Here is a 27,351-nt window from a genome sequence, read left to right on the forward strand (position 1 = left end):
TCTCATCTGTAATATGTTGAGGATGTTGTGAACTAGAGGGCCTGCCAGCTCTGACAGAGTGTCTAAAATTTGAACTAGAGCAAGTAATTCTGAGCAGAAGTCTTTTAAATTTGTGGAAAAGATAGAAATGATGCTTGGCAACATTTTCACAAAAGACAATTTGGCGAGATCCTCGGGGGGTGAGGTGTGATTGGGAGGATCCAGAAGCAGGTCAGAAGCCATACCTGTAGAGAGTCTTCTTCTGAACCTACTGCCAATGCACTGCGCTTGGAGTGTTTGTGTTTCTTCAATTCCAGATCCAATAGCTCCAATAACTGATGCTGCTTTTTCTTTGATGCAGAGCAGCTGATAACATTCAACCTCATGGCTTTGGACTGAGCCAATGGGAAGTCTTTGAGGTGCTCCTGCTCATTTCTTTAATTAGTGAGGTAGATGACTCTGCACTATAGGAGGAGGATCTGCTGCAACTCCGAAAAAATTTACGCAGCTTCCCAATTAAAATCACCCTGGAATACTGGGAGCTCTGAGACATTCGTCCACAAGTGTAGCAATTTGCCTGGTCATGTTCCAGTCCATGTCTGTCAGTGAGGACATCACTTTACCACAAATGCAGTTTTTAAAGCTGCTCACAGTAGGTTTTAATTTCTGGCCTGACATGTCGAGGAGGCAAGGCCTCTGTAACAAAGCTCTATTTTTTTTGTTGGCACTGAAAAGTGCTTTTGTGTGGTGCTGCAGAATCAGTGAGGCAACAATGAAAGAATATACTGAGGTAGAAATATCAAAATTTGAAGATTAGAAAAAAAAATATGGGGAAAGACTGAGTACATGCCCGTGGCATGTGCTCGGACAAAACATGACTGATGAGGTAACACCCACACATGCTAAGTAGAGCTGAAAGCTCTAATAGCATGGGGAGCTGAGTCTGTTTGGTGCCGCTGGATGAAGTCAACCACATGCAATGGCTAATTCAGCCTTCTTATCGATGGAAAAGCTGTACATGTAATGATCTGCAAATTTGTGAATAGTGCATTTTTCCTGAGTTTTTAATAAAAAGTTTTCATTTGATAACTGTGCTCAAGTCTGTTTCCTTGAATGAGCATGTTTATGTTATTTTTTCTGGTTGAAATCAGCAGCCTGTTTTATAACACTCTTAAACATATCTGGTTACATAACACAAAAATACAGAGATGCCTTGGGAGTTGATATGAGGCAAAAACTCTTGCTTAACAAAAACGCAGAGGCATCTGAATATGCAGTATAAACAGACTCCTCATCAAGCGCTATTACTCGCATATGCTGTAAATAAAATTGCAAAATTTCCAATCTAACTTCTTAGAATACTATAGTGGATGCTAAAATCTTTTGAAAACAAACATTCTTTCCTTATGCCTCATTAAACAGGAAATGATTTGCCCCACTGTGCAGTCAAAGATATAGACACACATGCCTCATGTTTGTTCTGAGACACAAGACTCAATGGGCCTGACATTCAAAGTGTGCTCAGTGCTATTTAGCCAGATAAGCAGGACTTATGCAGCTAATTAGTGGCCGCTGAACATACGCCTACGTTCAGCAGCCATCACTTAGCTGTATATGTCCCTCATACGGCAAAGTTACACACACAAAAAGTAGGCGTGTACTGGGTGGATTGGGGGGCACAGCAAATTAGTCGTATTCGGAGTTAACTGTATAAGTATATGTGTAAGTTTAGACGCCCCATAGAGTAGGTCTGAACTTAGCCAGATAGCCAGTTAGAACTAAAGCGGATAAGTCTAAGTACCTGATTCACGCTGAGGTAGATTTTAAAAACATACGTGCGCGCGTACTTTTGTTCGCGCCACCGGCGCAAACAAAAGTACACCAGATTTTATAAGATACGCGGCTTAGCCGCGCGTATCTTATAAAATCCGGGGTTGGCGCACGCAAGGCTGCACAAAATCGGCAGCCTGCACGCGCCGAGCCACGCAGCCTGCCTCCGTTCCCTCCGAGGCCGCTCCGAAATTGGAGCGGCCTCGGAGGGAACTTTCCTTCCGCGTCCCCCCACCTTCCCCTCCCTTCCCCTATCTACCCCACCCCCCCCCAGCCCTACCTAAATCCCCCCCTTACCTTTGTTGGGCAAGTTACGCCTACTTGAAGCAGGCGTAACTTGCGCACGCCGCCCTGGAATCCCCCGGCACAGGCCGCAGTGCCAGGGGACTCGGGACCGCCCTCCCGGCCCACCCCTGAACCGTTGCCACGCCCCCGGACCCGCCACCTGCTCCGGACACGCCCCAGACACGCCCCCTCCCGCCCCTTTTACGAAGCCCTGGGACTTACGCGCGTCCCGGGGCTTTGCACGCGCCGGCGGCCTATGCAAAATAGGTGTGCCGGCGCGCGAGTGCCCTGCGCGCGTAAATCCGGGAGGATTTACACGCGCAGGGGTTTTAAAATCTACCCCTAAGGGTTTTTCCCATAGACACAAAAATGGGAGGAAAACCTTAATGAATCTGCCCTAAATTACTTACACAACTAGCATTGAGTATCTACCCCAATACTTTTAACACCTAAAAAAATCTCTATTTAGGACACCAACATTTATAAAAGTCTTCTCTCTACCTCAAAAACAACTGTTTAGAAACCAAGTAGGAGCAGGAAATGGAGAAAATAAATTAGTCCAATAAAAATTCTGATCACTTGTACACCTTCTGCTGGCCTTCATTTCTATACAGAATAGTTGAAGAAAGACATCATCTCCACATCATCCCTACAAACAATCTTATTTAAGTAAAGATATACAAATTACAAGAAATTTGCTATCTAAACCAAAACAACAAAAAAACACCTTTACCTATGCTGGTTAATTAATATCAGAACTTTCAAGCAATATCTATAACAAAGTCCTCTGGTCTCATTTACCTGCACCAGATTCCAGCCTGATTTTTCTAAACCCTTGATCCTACTACAAATACTATTTATTTATTGTCATTTACTAATTGCTTTACAGATAAAAATTAATTGACCAAAGCGATGTACATAAGTAACACAAAATTACAATGTTTACATAATAAAACCATAACATAAAGCTTAAAATACCAAGACTTACAAACATATAAAAACAGTCCTTCATATCCAGCTTTTACCCCCCATCATTTTACCCTGATAAGACATTCTCAAGCAGACCAATTAATGATATAGATCAATTAGTAGACATGAACCAGGTTTTTAGTTTCTTCCGAAATCTTAATAAATTTTCCTCTTCTCTCACATCCAATGTTAACCTATTCCAAAAATTGGGAATAGCATTAGAAAGTGATCTAAAACCCAGTCAAGAATGTTTAAATGTATTAACTGAAGGGAGCTGTAGATATCGTTGACCCAAAAGAGCGTAAATTTCTTTTAGATACATACCTTCGTGCAACCCTTGTGCTTTTAAAAAAAATCTTTTATATTTTTCTGTTATTTAACCTTTATTCCAATTCTTTACCTTTTTCTTTTCACTTGTTAACAATTTTAATTAGAAATGTTCATTGTATTAGACTATGGAAATTTATTTCCTGCTATTCTGTTTAATGTAAACCGGTATGATTTACATCGGATGTAAGAATGTCGGTATATAAAAATAATAAATAAATAAATAAATAAATACCATGTAGAGAACCCCTTAAAGAAGGAGAACCTAAGCCATTTAAAATGTTAAATGCCAACAGCAGATGTTTAAACCTCCATCTGTCCACAACAGATAACCAATGCAAATCCCATAGTAACGGTTTTGCTGAATTTCTACGAGATTTTCCCATGACAATCCTAACAGCAGGGTTTTGAATAAGTTGTAATTTACTATCTGTTCTTAGAGAACAACCCAACTGTCCTACCCCCTTCCCACCCCATAAAAAATAATCTCTCTCAACAACCTAACTACTCCAATCCTCCTTTTTAGTCCTCTCTGAATAATTGCCATACCTTCTTGATCTCTAATATGGGAAGAAGAAACTCCTGTATTGATACTAAAAAATTATTTATTTTCATACGGGCCGATTCAGTAAAGTCCGCGGGAGAGCGGGCCACTCGCCTGTGCACGCGATTCAGTATTTAAATGAGGCCCGGCGGTAGAAACGGGCAAAAGGAGGTGCTAGGAACACTAGTGCGTCCCTAGCGCCTCCTTTTGGCCCGGAGCGGCAGCTGTCAGCGGGTTTGACAGCCGACACTTAATTTTGCCGGCGTCGGTTCTTGAGCCCGCTGACAGCCACGGACTCTGAAACCGGATGCCCGGCAAAATTGAGCATCTGGTTTTCGACCCAACAGCCGCGGGCCGACTTCAAATTTTATTTTATTTTATTTATTTTTATTTTTTTTACTTTTTTTACCCTTCGGGACCTCCGACTTTCCCGGTGCCGGAAGAAATTAGCGCCTATCTTTGGATAGGCGCTAATTTCTGAAAGCAAAATGTGCGGCTTGGCTGCACATTTTGTTTTCTGAATCGCGCGGGAATACCTAATAGGGCCATCAACATGCATTTGCATGTTGAGGACACTATTAGGTTCGGCGGGTTGGATGCGCGTTTTCGGCCCCTTACTGAATAAGGGGTAAGGGAAAACGCGCGTCCAATGGCGGGTTAACAGTGTGCTCCGGAGCGCACTGTACCGTATCAGCCCATTTGTGACTATAAATGACTTTAGATCATTACTGTAACTCAGATTTAAATCTGATTGTAATTCACCTTGAAGCCATTCCTGGTATAAGGCAGAATATCAAATTTTTATAAATAAAGTATGCATGGTAAAATTGTGGCCAGTGGTCAAAGACAAAATACTGTGGCACATTCAGAGACTGTCAAAAACAGAAATCAATTTGGGTAGTGCTAGTTCATCCAAGCACATAACTCCTCATTCTGCTATGATGCACTTTACTTCAGCTTATTATAATCAACTTTGATTACGAAGGGAATTTTTAAGAGATCATAGAATCCAAGTTAGCTAGTGTACTGAACACTAGCAGTGATGATTTTCTGCCAAGTCATCAACCCAGAACGTTTTTTGGAACATTCCCACTGGAAAAATGTGGAACCTGGAGGACATTTCTGAATCTGACCTACTATTTTTTTTTTCATTTAGAACATGGCCACTGCATTAAAGTGGGGTTTTTCTTAAGAGGTCTAGTTTTGATGGAACTCACCAGGTCCAAGGTCACAGGATTGGGTAACTAAAGAATTGGATCAAGGAAGCTCGCTCGATGTGATCTACTTGGATTTCAGCAAAGCTTTTGATACGGTCCCACATAGGAGGCACGTGGGCCGAAAATAAGAAGCGTGGGAATGAGCACATGGATTACATGTGCTCATTCCATGCCATTACAGGGAATGTCATTACAGGGAATGCCATAGATTACAAACTGGTTGACTGATAGGAGACAGCATGTAACCTTAAATGGAATCTACGCTGAAGAGAGAACCGTGTTAAGTGGAGTGCCACAGGCATCGGTATTGGGACCAGTTCTGTTCAATATATTTGTGAACAACACTGCGGACAGGATAGAAGGTAATGTTTGTCTATTTGTGGATGATACTAAGATCTGCAACATGCCTGAGTGGACATGCCTGAAGGAGTAGAGAGAATGAAAAGTGATTTAAGAAAGCGTGAAGATTGGTCAAAGATTTGGCAGCTGGGATTCAATACAAGAAGTGCAGTCATGAATCTGGGATTCGGTAATCCAAAAGAGCTTTATGTGATGGGGAGATTGATGTGCACAGACCAAGAGAGGATCTGGGGGGGATAGCATCTGGGATCGGAAGATAGCGAAGCAATGTGACAAGGTAATAGCTAAAGCCAGAAGAATTCTGGGCTGCATAGAGAGGAATAACCAGTAAGAAAAAGGTGATAATGCCCTTGTACAGGTCCTTGGTGAGATCTCACCTGGAGTACTGTGTTAAGTTCTGGAGTCCATATCTAAAAAGGATAGAGACAGGATGAAGGCAGTACAGAGAAGGGTGACCAAAATAGTGTGGGGTCAGTCTAGGAAGACTTATGAGGTGAGGCTGAAGGATCTGAATATATATACCCGGGAAGGGAGGAAGTGCACAGAAGATATGATAGAGCTTCAGATACCTGAAAGGTTTTAATGATACAGAACTTTGAAATGTTTCCGTTGAAAAAAGAAACAGTAGAACCAAGGGTCATGAAATTAAACTCTAAGGGGTAGGTTGACTCAGGGTACGGACCTGGAAAAGGGTTACATCAGCCATCATAATTGGTGATTCGACTATTAGGAATGTAGACAGCTGGGTGGCTGGTGAACATGAAGATCGCCTGATAACATGCCTACCTGGTGCGAAGGTGGCAACACCTAGATAGGATTTTAGATAGTGCTGGGAGGAACCGGCTGTCGTGGTACATATGGGCACCAATGATACAGGAACATGTGGGAGGGAGGTTCTGAAAGCCAAATTTAGACTCTTAGGTAGAAAGCTGAAATCCAAAACCAGGGTAGCATTCTCTGAAATGTTCCCTGTGTCACGCGCAGGTCCTCAGAGGTAGGCAGAGCACCAGAGTCTCAATGTGTGGCTGAGACGATGGTGCAAGGAAGAGGGATTCAGTTTTGTAAGGAACTGGGGGGGAACGTTTTGGGGAAGGGGGGGGGAATCTTTTCCAAAGGGATGAGCTCCACCTTAACCAGGGTAAAACCAGGCTGCTGACGCTAACCATTAAAAAGGAGATTGATTTAGTTTAAAAGTTGCTCTAAGGGGAAAGCCAACAGTCGCTCAGCAGCACATGGTTTGGAGGGAGGTATCTTCAAAGAATACTAATGAAGCATTGGAGTTAGGCATCCCAACAGAGAGGTTCCAATAATAAGAAAAGTAGTCCATGTGGCTATAATTAATGGCTCACCTGAGCTAAAAGATTCCAATTTACCCCTGTAAACTGAAAAGCAGAATATTAATACCAAACAAAAAACACACTTTGAATTTTGTATGCTAATGCCAGAAGTCTAAGAAGTAAGATGGGAGAGTTAGAGCATATAGCAGTGAATGATGAGAGACTTAATTGGCATCTCAAGAGACATGTGGAAAGAGGATAACCAATGGGATAGTGCTATACCAGCGTACAAATTATATCACAACGATAGAGAGGAGCAACTGGGTGGCAAGGTAATGCTTTATGTCCAGGATGGCATAGAATTCAACAGGATAAAGATCCTGCAAGACACTAAATACACAATTGAATCTTTTTGGGTAGAAATCCCTTGTGTGTTGAGGAAGAGTATAGCAATAGGAGTATACTACTGTCCACCTGAACAAAATGATGATATGGACATTGAAATGCCAAGAGAAATTAGGAAAGCTAACCAAATTGGTAGTTCAGTAATAATGGAAGATTTCAATTACCCCAATATTTATGTATTTTTTATTTATGTGTTTTTATATACCAAAGTTTGGAACATGCCATCACTCCGGTTTACAGATAAAACAACTTATTACAATGAAATGCAGATTAGAACAACAATGAAACAACAAAGATTTTCATAATAATTCGTTATTATGAAAGAGTTGTTAGATATAATATATATATAACTGCACTTTAATATAACTTGCCTTATATTACACACCACGTAATATAGGCAAGTTATATTTTTATAGGCAGATTAGGTAATCTGCCTATAAAGCTAATAAGTAAGAGTCAAATTTAGTCGTCTAGGTAAATACACTGCGATGGTTTTCTTGCGATGGTGTTAATATTGGATAGTGGTGGTGTTAACCAATGCCATCTTTGTAAGTTTGCTTCAATAGGAATGTTTTAAGATTTTTTTTGAATGGAATAAATGACAGCTTTATGGAGCAATTGGATCAGGAACCCACAAGAGAGGGAGCAATTTTAAATCTAATTCTCAGTGGAGCATAGGATTTGGTGAGAGAGGTAACGGTGGCGGGGCCACTTGGCAACAGAATCATAATATGATCAAATTTGAATTAGTGACTGAAAGGGGAACAGTAAGTAAATCCACGGCTCTAGCATTAAACTTTCAAACGAGAAATTTTGAGATGAAAGGCTATTTTAGCCAAAAGATCTTCATTCAAAAATTGGAAGAAGGATTCATCAGAAGAAAATAGAATAAAGCATAAGCATTGGGAAGTTAATGTAAGATATTGATAAGACAGGCTAAAATAGAGTTTGAAAAGAAGTTGGTCATAGAGGCAAAAACTCATAATAAATTTTTTTTTTAATACTGTATATCCGAAGCAGAAAGCCTGTGAGGGAGTCGATTGGACCATTAGATGATCGAGGGGTTAAAAGGGTACTTAGGGGAAGATAAGGCCATCGTGGAAAGACTGAACGAATTCTTTGCTTCGGTGTTTACTGAAGAGGATGTTGGGGAGATACCGTACCGGAGAAGGTTTTCAAGGGTAACAATTCGGATGAACTGAACCAAATCACGGTGAACCTGGAAGATGTGGTAGGCCAGACTGACAAACTGAAGAGTACTAAATCACCTGGACCAGATGTTATACACCCCAGGGTTCTGAAAGAACTCAAAAATTAAAATTTAGACCTATTACAATTAATTTGTAACCTATCATTACATACATCCATTATATCTGAAGACTAGAAGGTGGCCAATGTAACCCCAAAATTTAATAAGGGCTCCAGGGGTGATCCAGGAAGCTAGAGACCGGTGAGCCTGACTTCAGTGCTGGGAAAAATTGAGGAAACTATTATAAAGAATAAAATCACAAAATATTTAGATAGAAATGGTTTAATGGGACACAGCCAGCATGGATTTACCCAATGGAAGTATTGCTTCACAGGTCTCCCACATTTTTTGAAGGGGTGAATAAACATGTGACAAAGGTGAAGCAGAAGATGTGGTATATTTGGATTTCCAGAAGGCATTCAACAAAGTCCCGCATGAGAGGTTTCTAAGAAAACTAAAAAGTCATGGGATAGGATAGGAGGCGATGTCCTTTTGTGGACTGCAAACTGGTTAAAAGACAGGAAACAGAGAGTAGGATTAAATAGTCTGTTTTCACAGTGGAAAAAGGTAAACAGTGGAGTGTCTCAGGGATCTGTACTTGGAACGGTGCTTTTTAATATATTTATAAATGATCTGGAAAGGGGTACAACAAGTGTGGTAATCAAATTTGTGGATGACACAAAATTATGCAGAGTAGTTAAATCTCAAGTGGATTGTGATAAATTGCAGGAGGACCTTGTGAGACTGGAAGATTGGGCTTCTAAATGGCAGATGAAATTTAATGTGGACAAATACAAGGTGCTGCATATAGGGAAAAATAACCCTTGCTGTAGTTACACAATGTTAGGTTCTATATTAGGAGTTACCACCCAGGAAATAGATCTAGGTGTCACAGTGGATAATACATTTAAATTGTCAGCTCGGTGTGCTGTGGCAGTCAAAAAAGCAAACAGAATGTTAGGAATTATTAGGAAGGGAACGGAAAATAAGAACAGTGGATATCATGTCTCTGTATCGCTCCATGGTGAAACCGCACCTTGAATACTGTGTGCAATTCTAGTCACCACATCTCAAAAAAGATATAGTTGCACTGGAGAAAGTGCAGAGAAGGGCAACCAAATGATAAGGAGCACAGAACGGCTCCCCTATAAGGAAAGGCTAAAGGAGTTAGGACTGTTCAGTTTGGAGAAGAGAAGAATGAGGGGGGGGGGGGGGATATGGCAGAGGGCTACAAAATCATGAAAGGACTTGAACAAATCTGTTATTTACTCTCTCAGATAACAGAAAGACTAGGGGACCCACCATTAAGTTAGCAAGTAGCTCATTTAAAAAAATCAAAGAAAATTATTTTTCACTCAGCACATAGTTAAGCTCTGGAATTCACTGCCAGATGACGTGGTTATGGCAGTTAGTATAACTGGGTTTAAAACATTTTGCATAAGTTCCTAGAGAAAAAAAATCCATAACTGCTATTAATCAGTAAGGAATAGTAGCTTGAGATCTATTTCATGTTTGGATACATGCCAGGTACTTGTGACTTGGATTGGCCATTGTTGGAAACAGGATGCTAGGCTTGATGGACCTTTGGTCTGACACAGTATGGCATATCTTATGTTCTTGACCGTCAGGAAATATTTCTTCACAGAGAGGGTGGTGGATACCTGGAATGCTCTCCCAGAAGAGATGGTGAAGATTAAAACAGTCAAAGAATTCAAAAGGGGCATGAGATAAACACTGTGGATCCCTAAAGTTTAAAGAATGTAAATGAAGAAAAAAAGATGCATGGGGTAACTTGCTAGTGCGGCAGCTTAACCAATAAGCCTTGATTGCTTTTCATGCAACTGCAACATTGCTCTCAGCTTTAATGAAAGGCAAAAAAGGGAATTTGATTTAGACAATAGCCGAGGGCCCTGATTTTTATGGTCTGGGAAACTGATAGACGCAACTGAAACATCACTCTCCACTTTGACGGCAAGAGAGGGGTGAAGAGGAATTGGATTCAGATGACAACCAATATGGGCCCTGATTTTTATTGTCTGGGGTACTGATATGTAAACATAAGGGACAAAGCATAGGACTGCTTCTACGTCAAATCCATAAGCAAAGCACGTCAAGCAGCACTGTTCGAATTTTTAAGAAGGTTCAACACCCAGTAAAAATATTGCTAGCTGTACTTTTTTTTTTTTATGGGTTATCATATGGCTTGGAGTAACTGCATGGGGCAAAAGATACTACTGTTAAGAGAAACATGGGGGTATCCTGCACAGCACAGCAGATACTCCTATAAGAAGCTTGCTAGGCAGACTGAACAGACCAGTTGGTCCTTTTCTGTCGTTGTTACTATATGTTATGTATGATTTGGACTCATTGCCTGGCCTCCTGTGACTATAATATGGATTGTCGGTGCACAAGCAGTCCAGATCTTCAATGGATAACCTGCCCCCCATGATGACATGGGGGGGTGAGGGTCAAGTGTAAGATGAGCCGTGTGAGGCAGCTCAAAGGGGCTGACTAATAGCAGCTAAGGATACTTCCCGCCACTAGCAGCTGTCTCAATTGCCACAGTGAAGAAGGAGAGGGAAGTGGTACGGCATATGACAGATCCGCAATATAACAGCTTATTTAAACTGGCCACCAGCTGCCCCACAATCTTTCTTCTTCCTTTGGTGTTTGAAGTGAATAATGCAATTTTTTGATAAATTTATTGAGATGTATTGTTTATTGAGATGTATTGTTTTTATTGATGTAATGTTGTTTACTGTGGCTGTGCAAATTCAAACAAAATGTTGCCTTTCCATAAAAGAAGGTGCTGGTCTGACTGAGGGAGTTTTCAAACCACACTTCATTCAAAAAATAAAATAAATTTCCCCACCCTATCCCTAACTTCTGCCATCTCCCACTGGTACAAAAGTAACACATAGTACTGTCAGAATGTCTGGATTTCTGCCTCAGTTTCACAGGCTCTCCCTTACAGTATAAAAAAATCATACTTTAAAGAAAGGAAGACTGAATATTTCGACTAGGTACAGTATACCATTTTTCACTGTCTTTTTAATACTGCCACCTAAGGTCTCTTTACATTAGTTAATGCTGCTGTGGATAGTATACCATAATATTTCTGACCACTACACAAAGCACCCCTTCTCCCACCCCTGGCCTGTACAAATTTTTCCACTAACCCATTTCACTACCTTCAGCACAAACAGAATAAGAAATAAAGATGTCTTCATCTGAAATAAGGAAACACGGAAATGTAACCTCAACTATTGAGTTTACATCTGAAATTTGAGTGCTACACACGCCAAACAGCAGTTGTCTAAAAAGTCGCAGTGCCAGCCATACAGCTACACTCCTGACCTGCAGGCAACAGCAGCTAAGTCCAATTTTAATAAATAGTGTTCTTTAAATCAATCAAGAATTATCACTTTCCAACTAAGAAGAGGGATCACAGATATCCTGAAGTTTTCCCCAGCCTTGCACAAAAAGCCTGGAAACAGTAAAGACAGCCACCAATGACTAACTCTACATAAATAAGGCACAACAACTCTTTATGGGTCAGGCAATTTAATTTTAAAAAGTGACCACTCATCATAATACATGATCACGCCTAAAATTTGAAACTGTGCATCCCAACGGAGCTTACAAATGTAATTAGTGCTCAGTCAAATCTAAAATTAACTACTGTTCAGTTAATAGCTTCAGGGATAAATATACAGCATGATGCATCATACTTCCTTAACCAGAACTTTATTTGTAATGATATCACAAAGCAAACACAGAGCACCACATTCATTAAATGTTAGAAAAAGACTGATCCACTGAGGAGAAACAGTATGATTTAGACACAATATTAACCGTGTCCACCAGTCACTATTCTTTCCCTCTGGATCAATATTTTCCACTAATGACCTTATTGGCAATCCATACATTTTCACAGAACTGGAACAAGACTTTACATTTGTTCAGATCACATAATTAAGAAGGAAAATAAAACTATTGGCTAGGACAAATGTAAAATTGCATGCAGCAGGCATTAGTTAACATGATGAGAAACTTTTTCTCCTCCTTGTGCTTTTTCAGACAGTTTCATAAAGCAAAACACAGGCTGTCACTTGTTTTATAATAGAAAAATAATGGTCCAATCCAAAGGGCATAGTGACCTCCAGAGGCAATATTCTGTCACCATGCCTCCCCATGAACATTATATAGATATTCCTGTTTCACACTTATCAGTTTTGGTTGTTGTTGTTTTTTTTATCACATTTGCCAAAAACCATTTATGCGTGGCCTGTTTTATAAGGGGGAAATCAAAAGATTGTATATATTTCTGCATCCTACCTAGTACTAAAAATTATCTTATAAAAAAGATATAGTAATCAGCTCGTCTGTAACCATGATCTCCCTGTCTCCAGCAATACAACCACATCATTTCTCACACCCCTTCCTCCACTCCCCACCAACTTCACATTGCCAAGAGAACGAACTCAATTTTACAATTTTGGAGGTGGAAACGAAAAAATACACACATTACAATAAAGTTTCTCTGCTTCTTCACTTTCTGGGAAACACCTCCTCCTTTCCACCCCAGGAGGACAGAAGATGAGCTTACCTACCACCACAAACATCTCTCTGTCCATTTATTTGTGAGAGGTATGATGGACACAGCTAAGGAGACAAGAGATGGAACACACATTCAGAGAAATGGAAAGTGATACCTTCTGTGCACAGAGAGAGAGCTCTCGGGTAACTACAAAGGATGTTTGTTGATCAAAAGGAAATCGATCCAGCGGTGCAGCAAAAAAAAAAAAGCAAGCAGCAGCAGGCAGAAGCTGGCTCATCAGTTTTCAGATGTCCACCCAGCACAGCGACACGCAAGTGTGCTTCTCAAAAGCTGCTTCAGAGGGGGAATGTCCTGGTGATGTGCGACGCTGGCAGCCTGCGCCGCAGACCCAACAGGATGCACTTCATTAACTAACGAGCTTTTTATCTCCCCTCTTGGCTAGCGCAGCAGTATAAAGGAAAAAAAGGTGTCACGAGAGGCTGACATCCTGCTTTTACAAGGAGGAAGTGCAGAACCCTCGCGCTTCCTATAGTTTTTTTTTTGTATTTATTTCTTTCTTTTTCAGCAGTTGTATTTGCTGAGTGACCGCTTAGAAAAGAAAAGGGGTGTTGCCAGATACTGACAGTTCATGGAACGTACTGAAGAGCAGGTCCAAAGGTTTATATTTTATAGGATAATGTAAAAAAAAAAAAAAATGTTGGTATCCAGTGAAGGAAAACCCCCCATCATTCTAGCTTACCTTGCTCAGGAGGGCGACGCCCGCTTTTCAAGAAATCACCTTCCCGTTCCTCTGCCTCCATACACTGTACAGAGCTCACCCCTCGTAAACAGCAGCAGGTTAGCGACCATCTGCATCCAACGTGATTACATTACACCTTCAGACTAAGGTCCCTTCTGAGACCTGGGCGTCCCGGCTCAGTTGCAGAGGTAAAATTAGCCGCACACGAAAGCGACTGGCTGATTTACCACAAGGGACCTCTTTCCCTCCCAGACACGGTGAATGGAGCTGCTAGCTGCAAGCCTTTAGGCGCCGTGAAAGCCCTAAAGGATATGTGATCGGGGGGGTCACAGGACATGGCCCTTAATATTTTACTGGCACCTGGCATGGAAGTAAGGGGGGAAAGGGGGGAAACAGGTGCAACGTCACCCAATTTCACTTGAATCTCAAAATTTACCTGGGGGCTAGTAAGAGCTCCGTAAACATATTCCACTACAATTACAGCAACAAACAATGTGTCTCCTTAAAAACAATTTTTACAGACAAACCGCAGGAGGGGACGTCTTGCTCCCAAAGGCTGGCTTATGATAGACGAACTGTCTCCTGTTTCCAGGCAGGACCCTAAGCTCTCCGACAGGGAAATGTTTTAATGTTGGGGGGAAAACGCCGCACATTTACAGCATCGGGAGAAAGCAATTACTCTGCTCCTGCGCTTCTGCTGGAGAAAATGCACAACACAGGCCTGCCACATCACAAGCACTTAAAAAGCCAGACTTACTTGCATGCTGCAACTTTTAGGCACATGGAAAGCAGCCCACACGGATGATGCGACGGGACGCTTTCAAATTGAGTACCCTAGGTGTGACAGCTTAGTGATCAAGCCCTAAAACGGAAGGCTCACTAAATATCCTGCCTGAAAGAAAAACTGAACGTCAGGAAATCCATTCGTGCAAGGTTCGCTGCAGCAGAGTTCCAACGTTTGACGAACACTTCAGACCCAGCCACATTTTTGCTCTGCAGGACACTGATACTGTATGACCTACAGATTTTAGAAGCTGCTGCCAATATTTTAGTATGAGGAAGTCGGTATTAGCAGAGATGCTTACTGCCATTATCCCACAGGGCAGAGATTTAAAAAAAACCAAAACAAAAAACTGGAGTTATACTAGGCAAACCTCATGTGTTTAATTTACCATCTAATTGAATAAAAGTAAAAATATGCACTCACACACCATGGCGCACGCACAGGAATCGACGACAGGCGCGGGAAATGGCAAACATTATGTCATATCCAAGCGGATAGGCCCTTATAGTAATGTAAATATTGTATTAGATTTTGTAAGCAAATATTGAACTGCTCCACAAGCTCGCATTTAACTTTCCAGCAAGAAGCGCCGCACTAACTCAACTAAAGAGAAATCGTGCCTTTGCCTACCTGTTTGCCAATTATCAGGAAAAAGATGCCACAAAAATCATGAAAGGGGGGGGGGGGGGGGGGGGGGGGGTGGGGGGTGGGGGGGTAAGAGCTTGCAGTCCCTCGTTCCTGAGCAGTATCACTCCTTTCCTGACGCCACTTCTGTGCAGTGGGAAAAGAGAAGGCATGTGCTTGTTGTTTTTCTACTTGCTTCAACATTAATCAATTCAGTGTATCCCTTCTCCCCAGATTCCAATTGGTGAGCTGCTGCAAGTGGGTGGAGTCAAGCAGCAGAGATAGACATTGCAAAGGCATCCCCCATTTTGGCTACTAGCTGGATCCCCCCTCGCAAGGGGGGAAGAAGGATGGATAGCGCAGCAGGCTCATTATTCAGGGGAACCCACGTTCCGTCACAGGTTCAGCTGAGCTCAGCTCATCCTGCAACATCTCGCATTGCACAGCACTGCTCCCCCGCCCCCCCTTTAGATCTCGCAGTTCCCAGACACTGGCAAGTAACGAGATTAAAGTGATCCTAAACCACTAAAGCTAGCATTTTTGCCAAATCTATTATCTAGCATGAGCTCAGCGGCTGGAGACTATTTTGTGGGCGAGAATATGCCAATTACAAAGAAACGAGGGAAGAAGAGAATGTGAAGCCAGGAAGAGTCGGGGAAATGAGAAAACACGGTGCTTTAAAATAAGCAGGTAGATGACCTCTTTTAAAGGACATTCCTGAGAAAAAAAAAAATACGCACGAATATATATAAATAATGTATATGTTAAGCAATTAGCAATAGTCTGATCATGTTTTCTCCAGGCAATCTGTCATCAGCACACAAAATACGGGTGCTGTAAATGAGTCGAGGGTGGGAGTCCTTGTCTGAGGCTTCGCTGCCGGAGGGGAGACTAATGGCACGTCAAAGGCAATGCCGGGGCTTCAACTGAGGGTTTATTTATTTATTTTTAATATAGCAAAAGGTGGCGTAAAAAGCCTCTTGAAATGAGACTAGCTAAAAGTAAACACCTTCTAAACTTATTTACATTGGAATTCTATTTTTGACATTCCAACCATGAAAGCCTACATAATTTTGAGGATCGGTTTTTACTAATGGAAGTATATTATGTGTGCCGGTTGCTATGGGTCCGAGATACAGACCCTTTTCATAATAACATTTAAAAATGCTTCTGCACCATTGCTGCGACACAATAATACCAATTAGTTCAAAATGTTGAAACGGATAACAGCTTGAAAAAAAAAAAGAAAAAGATAGGAGGTAGGCAGGAAAGAGGGTGCAGGGGAAGGAAACAGGAGAAAAATTCTATACACTCCCCTAAAAAAATAAAATAAAAAACACTATGTGCTGCATTAGATATGAATGCAGTTCACCATTAAGGAACAACAGTCACAAAAAATAAAACTGTTTCATTTCTAAAATAGATCTGTTCCTCCACAGAATATGCTTAATAGATGTCTACCCTAATCTGGTAAACACTTCAACAGTTTTATTAAAATTTAAGGATCTAGATGCGATGGGTTATTTGTTGTTTTGGGGTTTTTTTGCAGACGGGTTTACATTTCATCCTGTACTTCACCATCAGCCCCTTCAGTTAATATTTATGGTCATTTCAGCAGCGTGTTGCCTACACAGAGAATGCATTTAATAAAACGCGGAGCCTAAAGCAGGTTAGCACAGAAGAATATGTCTTCAGAGGCTGCAGTAAATGTAAGTGTATGCTTTAATAGCCACTGAAATAAGATTTTTATTGGTTTGTTTAAAGCGATGCTCTCCATCCACACAACCTTAACATTCAAAAAGGCACTATAAGATATTTATCAAAGCTGTACAGTAATGATTTGGGGAAGGGACAAAGGCCGAAAATTGTGGAATATTGGAAACAAATATATAGACAAGAGACGGTGAGGTGAAGTAAGCAAAATCGAAAGGCGTACATATCCACACACAGAGTGACGTCACAATAATCCTTTATCCATAGTCAGGCAGTCTGAATGAGATCAAATGCTATCAATAAAAGTCGGTCCCCCGACACAAATGTGTTTCACAATAATTGCATCGGGAGGGCTAAGGGACTGTAAAATGAAGGATTTAACTGGTAACGGTCCATGGGTCGGGTCTGTCTATAGGCACACAACTTTCCAAAAAAGGAATAGAAATTGACCAAATTTGGCATGCAGGAAACAAATATAAATACCTTGGACATGTTTAAAAATTAGAAAGTCTGTCAGTATTTTCAAGGAAAGCAATTTTGCTTACATATGGGTGATTCATCTGAGTGCACCAACATGGACTCAGCCCTCAGAGTGAATCTTTACTGAACATGCCTGGAAGTTTCCATACACGTGCTGCCTCATGAACCCCTTGTCTCTTCCAGATCTTAAGATAGTCAATTCTCCAAGGAGGTGGGGCAGGTAATAAGAATGGCTAATGCATCCTGCTGTCTACAAAGAATCCTGTTATCAGGTAAGCACACTTGCTTTCTCCATTAACTAGCAGAAATGAATTAGCCACAACACCTGAGGAATCTCAAGATGAGGGTTAAACAATGGAAATACTTACTTAAAAACAGCCCAATTCCAAGTGGAGAGTGGACTACTGAGAAAACACACTGCACAGAACTGGTTGCCCAAACTTACTGTGACCTTGAGGCATGCTATCCAGACAGTAGTGGAGCATGAAGATAAAGTAGTAGCTTTGAACATGTCTTGAATGGAAGTGGCCCTAAGATGAGCCTCTGAAATCACCACGACTCCTACTTGAGCCTTGACAGTCTGTAATCTGCAAGCCAGCTAGCAAGTAAGGGTGCACTATGTAATCCACTAACGAATTAGACAAAGTTTGATAACTACCATTTCCAATCTATTGGGATCAAAGAATCCAGACAGTTGAGAAACTTGACAGTGAGGTTGAGTCCTTTTTAGGTAACACACCAGGACTTTCCTACAATCCAAGGAGTGAAAAACCCATTCTCCTTGTGCGCATATGGTCTTGGAAAGACTATAGGTAGTACAATGGCTTGATTAATGTGAAATGAAGATACCATTTCAGAAGGATGTTCAGATGTGCTCACAGTTCCATCCTATTGTGAAAAAACTGCAGGTATGGTGAACATGAAAACAAAGCCTGTAATGCACTAAATTCGTGCCAAAATAACGGCCATGAGAAACAATTTCCAGTCCACAGACCTGAGAGACTTGAAAGGAAGTTAAATGAGTTGATACACTAAGGTCCCAAGGGACTGAATGCTTATTGATTGGAGGTTTGGAATGCCATGGTAAGAACATGCCATACTGGGTCAGACCAATGGTCCATCAAGCCCAGCATCCTGTTTCCAACAGTGGCCAATCCAGGCCATAAGAACCTGGCAAGTACCCAAAAACTAAGTCTATTCCATGTTACCATTGCTAATGGCAGTGGCTATTCTCTAGGACCGGTGAACTTAAACACAGCTATACTAACTGCACTAACCACATCCTCTGGCAACAAATTCCAGATACCACTGAGTGGAAAGAGATCAGAGCCCCTTCTACCTGCTAGCGATACATCACAATGGCACTGAGATGAACTTTGAAGAGATGTTAAGGTCCAAGGATGAGAGGAAGAACAGATGCTGAAGAAAGTCCTGTGGGCCACATGAGGAGTCTAGCTGGCTAGCCCTAAACCAATTTGAAAATTTCTTCCATTTGAAGCTACACAATCTTCTGGTTAAAGGTTTCCTGGTAGAAATCAAAACATCCTCCACTTCTTTAGGAAGCTGGAGATTACTGCATGTGCAACATCCACATTGTGAGGGCCAGTGCTGGCAGGTTTGGATGGCAGAGCCTGCCTTCCTCCTGTATGATGAGTGCTAGATAAATTTCCCATGGAATCAGAGATTGAGTTGACAGCCATACGAGATATTGATATCACGCTTTCCATGGCCATGCTGGTGCTGCGAAGATTATCCTTACCTTGTTCCAAAGGACCTTTTGAATAGTACTGATGAGAGGAATCTGTTGTCTTCTGAGGTGAACAGATCAATCACCTGCTTACCCAATGACTGAGTAAGTCATCCAGGAACTACTTGTGTGGTTATAACATTCTGCTAAGGTGGTCTGCCAATTTTTTTATTTATTTTATTTAAAAGCTTTTCTATACCGTCGCTCAGTGGTGTACCATCACAACGGTTTACATATAGGCACAAAATAGGTTTGGTTGGTTTCTAAGTTATCCATAGGGTGCCAATATTATACGGTTACATAGATCAATAATATATTCTAAATGATAAGTGGATTAGGGTTACTATTTGTCTGATTAATGAGATAATCATATGAGAATACTGTTTTAATTTAATATTTAATTATGACTAAAATAATAAAATAATCAGTTCAGGTTTTTTTTTACAGGTGACATTCGCCTGAATATTTTGTTGTTATTCAGCGTCCTCACTGTGAAATGCTTTTTTGTAGAGCCAGGTTTTTAGGCTTTTTTTGAAACGTTTCAGTTCTTTCATTAGTCTTAGCTCAAGTGGTAATGTGTTCCATAGCAATGGCCCTGCTAAGGATAGTGCTCTCTCTCTAACTTGTGTCAACTTTGCTGTTTTGACTGAGGGTATGGTTAGTAGTGCTTTATTGGCAGACCTGAGATTTCTTTGAGGGACATGCAGACGTAGTGCAGTGTTTAGCCAGTCAGCATTTTTGTCATTTATTTGTGCATAGTGTTTTGTATTGCACTCTTTGTTGTATTGGGAGCCAGTGTAAATCCGCAAGTGCCTTTTCCAGTAAGTATTCTGGCAGCTGAGTTTTGAAGTATTTGTAATGGCCTGATTGTGGTATATGGTAATCCTAGGAAAAGTGTGTTACAGTAGTCCGTGTATTTTGGATTTCCAGGTCACCTGGAGATGGACTTCCGATAACTTTCCCATGCCTAGATTTGAGGGTCTCCTGGCAAAGGGCATAGGACCCGTGGGGAGCACCTTGTGTACTGATAGTGTGTGTCCACATTAACCTGAGGAACCTCCAATGGGCAGAGTGGATATGTACATAAGTGTCCTTCAGATCCAGAACATACATTCAATCCTCTGAAAAAAGGGAGAACTGTCTGGAGTTCATCACGAACCTCTCCCACACCAACAATTTGTTCAGTTTACACAAGTTCAGTAGAGGTCTTAGACCCCCACACCTCCCCTCTGACTTCTTAAGAATCAGGAAATAATTGGAACAGAATCCTTGGCCACACTCCTGATAGAATAGATTTGACTGTATTCTGCTGAAAGAGCAACTCCAACTTCACATGTAGTTGGGCCATCTGAGATGGCCCAACTACATGTGAAGTTGCCCTCCTCTGACCCAGTAGTTGGGCCATCTGAGATGGCCCAACTACTGGGTCAGAGGAGGGCAAGAGAATCATAAGCAGTAGCCATACTCCATGATTTTCAGGACCCACCAGTCTTTTGAGATACTGAACCCTTCTCGCCACCAGAAGAGGCGGGTCTTAAATTAGTCAAAAACTGGTCTCAGTCTTCAGCTGATTCTGCTGTTGAGCGTTTTTGCTGATACCTTTCCCTCTATCAACTTCAGATGGGCAGCTGCTGAATAATGGGAGGAGCTTGAAGACATGGAGAAGAGCGAAGGGTCATCTTTGGAAGAACAGATGCTTGTAGGGAAAAATACTAGTGTCTGGCAGGGGCTGTTTGGTCTCTAGCCATAGCTGAGAGCAACTGCAAGATAGTTTGATGCTCTTAATCAAAACTACCAACTCTTGAACTTTGTTACTGAATAAAGTGTCCCCTGTGCAAGGCACATCCACAAGAAAATCATGCATATCTTCTTGGAGACAATTCACTAGCAGCCATGCGCATTATCTAAATCTGTAAGCAGAATGGATGAGTTATTTCTCATATTCCTTCATATCCTCAGAAGTCCGCCTGCTCTGAGTCTGTCAAATCTACTAGAGGCTTTTGTATGATTCATGCAGATACTGCACCATGTACAGCTGGTGAACTGCAATCCAGGCATTCAGTATGGATCCCTGGAAAACATTCCCCCCCCCCCCCCCCCCCCAGAGCTCACTGGAATCTGGAGGAAATAAAGACATGTCCTTTTCTTTCCTGACACTGATGGACATCATCTTTGTCAGCTTATCCAAGAATTTGAAATAAGAGTGTTAGGTCAGTTGGAGTTTTGAATCCCTGGCCTTGCTAGTGCTCTGCAGAAAGAGCTATCCTAAATATGATGAACTGGGGAAGTTGTAGTGTTAGCTTCCCAGATAATGTGGGCTGGACAATGCCCAGACAAGTTTCATTGGCTATAGGTAAACTACCCTGTACAACCAGCTGTTCTTAAGTGCTAGCCAGCAAAGAGTTCTCTGTTTCCATAATGTCTCCTGAACTTCCATTGCTGCAAGACTGCATCATTTTTTAAGGACTTTAGGTGTTTTCCTGCAAGCTGTAAGTCAGGAAGTATGTTTTTTGTTTTCTACCTTTTTTGTCTCTTGCATTAAAAAAGTATTAATTCAAGGCACAGCTACCATGTTTTTTTTAGACCCTGACACAGAGATAACTAAAAGATAAGTAAGCTGGTGCACATTAGGTAGGGGATCTTAAGGAATCCCCTTAGAATCTTCCTCCTCTCCCAACCACAGGAGGGCATTAAGCCATAAACCAAAGAGGATGAGGGCAACTGCAGAAACCTCCACTGTTCTGAGGAGGAAATATCTTGTAAGAACTCAGAATGGATAAAGTTCACTTCATCTTTTTCCAGCTCATGAAAGGCCTATCATCTTGTGATGAGGACTGTTGCCTACCTTCAGAAGCTCCTGTGGAGAGGCACACACACAGATATAGAACCACTATGTGAGAAAGCAAATGTTGCTTACCTGATGTAACAGGTGTTCTCACAGGACAGCAGGATGTTAGTCCTCACAAATGGGTGACATCGAGGATGGAGCCCACCACGGAAAACTTCTGTCAAAGTTTAAACAGAACTTTGACTGGCCCCTACTGGGCATGCCCAGCAAGGCACTGACCCTGCAGCCAGCAGGGGTCTCCCTTCAGTCTGATTTTCAAAGCTACAGGCAGTGCCTAAAAAGTAAAAATAAAACAAACCCAACACCGCGGGGTGGCGGGCGGGTTTCGTGAGGACTAACATCCTGCTGTCCTGTGAGAACACCTGTTACATCAGGTAAGCAACATTTGCTTTCTCACAGGACAAGCAGGATGGTTGTCCTCACAAATGGGTGAGTACCGAGCTGAGGATGTCCTGACTTGCACCAAATGCACCCAATGACGTGCAACAGGCACAACAACTGGGTTGGAATTTGGGAAAAGGCATCCGCACCCTACCGGGAGGTGGAAGGGTGTTGGTACATCACGTTGGGAAAAGGTTACGCAAGACAGATTGGCCGAAGATGGAGTCCTGTCTTCCAGCCTTGTCCAAACAATAGTGGGCTGCAAAGGTATGGAGAGAACTCCAGGTTGCAGCTTTGCAGATGTCAGGAAGCGGCACCGATCGAAAGTGTGCCACTGACGTCGCCATGGCCCTCACAGAGTGCGCTTTAACACGGTCTTGAAAAGGAATGCCAGCCTGCTCATAGCAGAAAGAAATGCAGTCCGCCAACCAGGAGGAAAGAGCCTGCTTACCCACAGGTTGTCCTAATTTGTTAGGATGGAAAGAGACAAACAACTGAGTACTCTTCCTGTGAGAAACTGTACGGTCCAGGTAAAAAGCTAGAGCCCGTTTACAGTCTAGGGTATGCAGAGTCTGTTCTCCAGAGTTGGAGTGGGGCCTGGGAAAAAAGATAGGTAGTATGATAGATTGATTGATATGAAACTCCGAAATTACCTTAGGCAAAAATTTAGGGTGAGTGCGGAGTACCGCCTGGTCCTGCAGGAGCTTAGTGTAAGGCGGATAGGTAACTAGGGCCTGTAATTCACTAACCCTGCGAGCTGAAGTAACAGCCAAAAGGAATAACACTTTCCAAGTGAGATATTTCAAGTCACAGGAGTGCAGAGGTTCGAAAGGTGGTTTCATTAGACGACCAAGAACCAGGTTAAGGTCCCAGGATGGGGCCGGAGGTCGCAAGGGAGGCTTTAGATGGAGCAATCCCTTAAGAAAGCGTGTTACCAGAGGTTGTACTGAAATAGGAGTACCCCCAATACCCTTATGGAAGGCGGCTACCGCACTGACATGCATTCGTATAGAAGAGGTTTTAAGACCTGATTCAGAGAGATGCCATAAATAGTCCAAGAATTTTGAGATTGGACAGGAAGGGGATCAAGGGACTGAGAAGTGCACCATGATGTGTACCTTTTCCATTTGTATGAGTAAGACCTTCTTGTGGAAGGCTTTCGTGAAGCTATCAGGACCCGAGAAACGGAATCCGAAAGGTTAAATGGTTGAAGGATTAACCTTTCAACATCCATGCCGTCAGGGACAAGGCTTGGAGGTTGGGATGGAGGAGGCATCCGTCGTTTTGAGTGAGCAGATGCGGGTCCTTTCCCAGAGGAATGTGCCTGCGGATGGAGAGATCCTGGAGTATTGGAAACCATACTTGGCGTGGCCAGTAAGGTGCTATCAGGATCATGGTTCCTCCGTCCTGACGTAGCTTCACGAGAGTCCTTGACACAAGAGGAAGTGGAGGGAACGCATAGAGCAGACCGGTTGTCCACCTGAGGGAGAATGCATCTCTCGGTCGGGAGTGCTGGCTCCGAATAAGAGAGCAGTAATTGTCCACTTTGTGGTTCTGAGGGGACGCAAAGAGGTCTATGCGGGGAAAACCCCACTTCCGAAACAGTGAGGACGCTACGAGAGGGTTGAGTGACCACTCGTGTGGTTGGAAGACACGGCTTAGCTGGTCCGCCAATACATTGTCTACTCCCGGCAGGTAAGTGGCCCTGAGGTACATGGAGTGGGAGAGGGCTTCCGCCCAAATCTGCGCAGCTTCCTGACACAGAAGGAAGGAGCCTGTGCCTCCCTGCTTGTTTATGTACCACATGGCCACTTGGTTGTCCGTCTGGATTAAGATTATCTGATGAATTAGATGATCTTTGAAAGTTCGGAGCGCATAGCGGATTGCACGAAGTTCCAGGAAATTTATCTGGTGTTTGGCTTCCTCCTTGGACCATAACCCTTGGGTTTGGAAGTCGTCCACATGGGCTCCCCAACCGATGTGAGAAGCATCGGTGGTTAGGATTACTTGCGGATCCGGTGGGAGAAAAGGTAAGCCCTGAAGGAGGTTGACCTGAATCGTCCACCAGGTTAAGGACAGGCGCAGCGCTTGTGTAACTGTGACTATGGAGGACAGAGGCTGAAAAGCTTGAATCCATTGGTGTCGTAGAGTCCATTGTGTTACTCTCATGGCTAGTCGGGTCATGGGAGTGACTTGAACCGAGGATGCCATGTGTCCTAGGAGAATGAGGAATTGGCGAGCCGTGGCAGTGTTTTGAGACTGAAGCTGGCGAGCTAGGGACATAAGAGTTTGTACTCGTTGAAGCGGAAGGTAGGCTTTTGCTTGCAAGGTGTCCAAGTCTGCTCCAATGAAGGATAAGGTTTGAGATGGGACTAAGCAAGATTTCTCGTAATTGACAAGAAAACCTAAAGAATGTAGGGTTTGTATTGTCAATTTTAGGGAGGATTGAGCTATCTGTTGGGTGGAGGCCCTGATTAGCCAATCGTCCAGGTAGGGGTAGACGTGGACACCTTCCCTCCTTAGGAATGCTGCTACCACTACGAGACATTTGGTAAAGACTCGTGGAGCAGACGCCAGACCGAAAGGTAGTACCCGGTATTGATAATGTTCGCGGCCTACCAGAAACCGCAGATATTTGCGATGGGATTGTGTGATCGCAATGTGGGTATAAGCGTCCTTGAGGTCGAGAGAGCACAGCCAATCCCCTCTTTGTAGCAGAGGGAGCAGCGCGCCCAGGGTTACCATCTTGAACTTTTCTTTTTGAAGGTATTTGTTGAGGGCTCGAAGGTCCAAAATGGGACATAGTCCCCCTGATTTCTTTGGAATTAGGAAGTATCTGGAATAGAATCCCTTGCCTCGTTGAGAGGGAGGGACGGGTTCTATAGCATTCGATTGCAGAAGAAGAGATACTTCCTGTTGTAATTGAGCCAAATGGGTGGTTAGACTCCACGCTTGAAGAGGCGGGGAGTCTGCCGGAAGAGTTATGAAATTGAGGTGGTAACCTTGTGTGATAATTGTTAGCACCCACTGATCTGAGGTGATCTGCAACCAAGCCTGTAGAAAATGGTACAGTCGACCTCCTACAGGGATGTCTGGAAGAGGGGTTTGGCATGTGTTCCCTACAGGGGAGTCAAAGGCCAGCCGCAGGCCCAGGAGGAGGGGCTACAGTAGGCCTTTGTTTCCTAGGCTGACGTGGCTGGGGCCTGGTAGAGGATCGAGCTGGACGAGGCCTGGCCGATGGAGGGTAGTAACGGCGTGGCCGAAAGAACGACTTTTTAGAGTCCTTCTTAGGTGGTTGTTTGGAGGAAACCTCAGACGGAACAGAAGAAAGTTGTTTCAACGTCTCGTGGTGATCTTTTAATTCAGCTACAATTTGCTGAATTTCTTCCCCAAACAAATTGTCCCCTAAGCAGGGTAAATCCGCCAAACGATCCTGGACCTCTGGGCGAAGGTTGGATGACTTTAACCAAGTCCAACGTCTGGCCGAGATGGCAGTAGCTGAAACTTTTGTGGAAGCATCGAAGATGTCGTAAGCCGTTCTGATCTCGTGCTTCCCCGCTTCAAACCCTTTGTTAAGAAGAGCTTGAAGCTGTGGCTGGTATTGGTCCGGTAGTGTGTCAGCGAAATCTTGCATCTGTTTAAGGATGGCTCTGTTATATTGCGTCAGGTAGAGTTGATATGAGGCTATGCGGGAAATCAGCATAGCTCCATGGTACACTTTCCGTCCCACACTGTCTAGGAATTTATTGTCCTTGACAGGTGGAGTGGAAGAGTGTGGCTTTAGACGCTTGGCCTTTCTTTGCGCGGACTCAACTACAACAGAGCGATGATCCAGTTGAGGCTTTTGAAAGCCTGGTGTAGACTGGACGAGGTATGCGGGGTCAGCCTTCTTGTTAACTGGTGATACAGATGAAGGAGATTCCCAGTTTTTCTTTAAGAGATCGAGAAACACCTGGTGAATGGGGATGGAAGCGATGATTTTTGGAGCATCCAAAAATTGAAGCAGTTCCATCATCTGGTGTCTGTCATCGGTCTCAGATTGCAGCTGAAAAGGTACAATTTCGGACATCTCCTTTACAAAATTAATAAAGGAGAGATCCTCTGGAGGAGATCTTTTTCTACTCTCTGTAGGAGAAGGCGGTGATGGTAAATCTGTGTCAGAAGATGTATCATCACCCCAGGTATCATAGGGATCACTTGGGGGTTGAAGCCCCGATGGACCTGGTTGAGGATCCGAAGGCATCGAAGGAAACCTTGGAGGAACCGGTGGTACAATCGGTACTGGGAACGGCATCGAGGGTTTCGGTGCTGCCGATGGAGTCGAAGGATAAAACGGTGGAGATATACGAGAAGGCACCGATGGGACCACCCCGGAAGGGGGAATCAGGAACGGTGTTTCTCCCGCCGATGAAAATCCAGTCGGAGACGATGGCGCTGTCGGTGCTACTGGAATCATCGATGGAAAGGCATGTAAAAGTGCCTCCATGCGTTGTAGTAGCGGTGCGAGCGCTTCCACCAAAGGTTCGGTGGTCGGTTCCTTCCTCGGTGGCGGAGTCGGTGTCGGGGTCGATGCCGGAGGCGGTGCCGGAATCGGTGCCGATGGAGGATGGAATCTTTGCATCGCTTTCTCGATGGCCTCCTGGACCAGCCGGTCCAGTTCTACCCGAAGACCAGGGGTAACAATACCCGGCTCGACGGGAGAGGGAGGCTGAGGCAGAGCCGGAGGGACCACCGTAACCGGTGGGATCACGGCTCCCACACCCGGAGAGGGTGAGGGTTTCCTCGATGCCTGCGAACGAGACGTGGACGGTGCCAAGTCTGATCGAGGCCTCTTAGTCGGTGGCTCGGCCTGCTCAGAGGTCGATGGCTGTGGATCCTCGACAGGCCGAGACTTGTGCCGTCGATGGCGATGCTTGTCCTTCCGGTCTCCTCGCCCATCCGGGGAGGGGACAGGAGTCGACGGCCGAGAAGTCATCGATGGTGGACGGTCACCGGAGGGTTGACGATGGTGGTGCAACTTCGACGGTGCCGG

The 27,351-nt window shown here is 43.4% G+C and overlaps 1 protein-coding gene across 3 annotated transcripts in view; it reads right to left on the reverse strand.

Moving 5' to 3' along the window:
• The window catches only part of SLC4A11 (solute carrier family 4 member 11), a 726,210-nt gene that overhangs the window by 362,392 nt on the left and 336,467 nt on the right, over positions 1-27,351 (reverse strand). The window contains exon 1 of one of the 3 annotated variants that reach the window (XM_029593918.1): positions 15,157-15,219. The exons of the other annotated variants lie outside the window; for them this stretch is intronic. The gene's annotated coding sequence lies outside the window, so the exon portion shown is untranslated. Of the gene's footprint in view, positions 1-15,156; positions 15,220-27,351 lie in introns of those variants that run through there. 3 annotated transcript variants of the gene reach the window in all.

This window comes from Rhinatrema bivittatum, chromosome 1 (assembly GCF_901001135.1).
Source record: "Rhinatrema bivittatum chromosome 1, aRhiBiv1.1, whole genome shotgun sequence".
NCBI lineage: Eukaryota > Metazoa > Chordata > Amphibia > Gymnophiona > Rhinatrematidae > Rhinatrema > Rhinatrema bivittatum.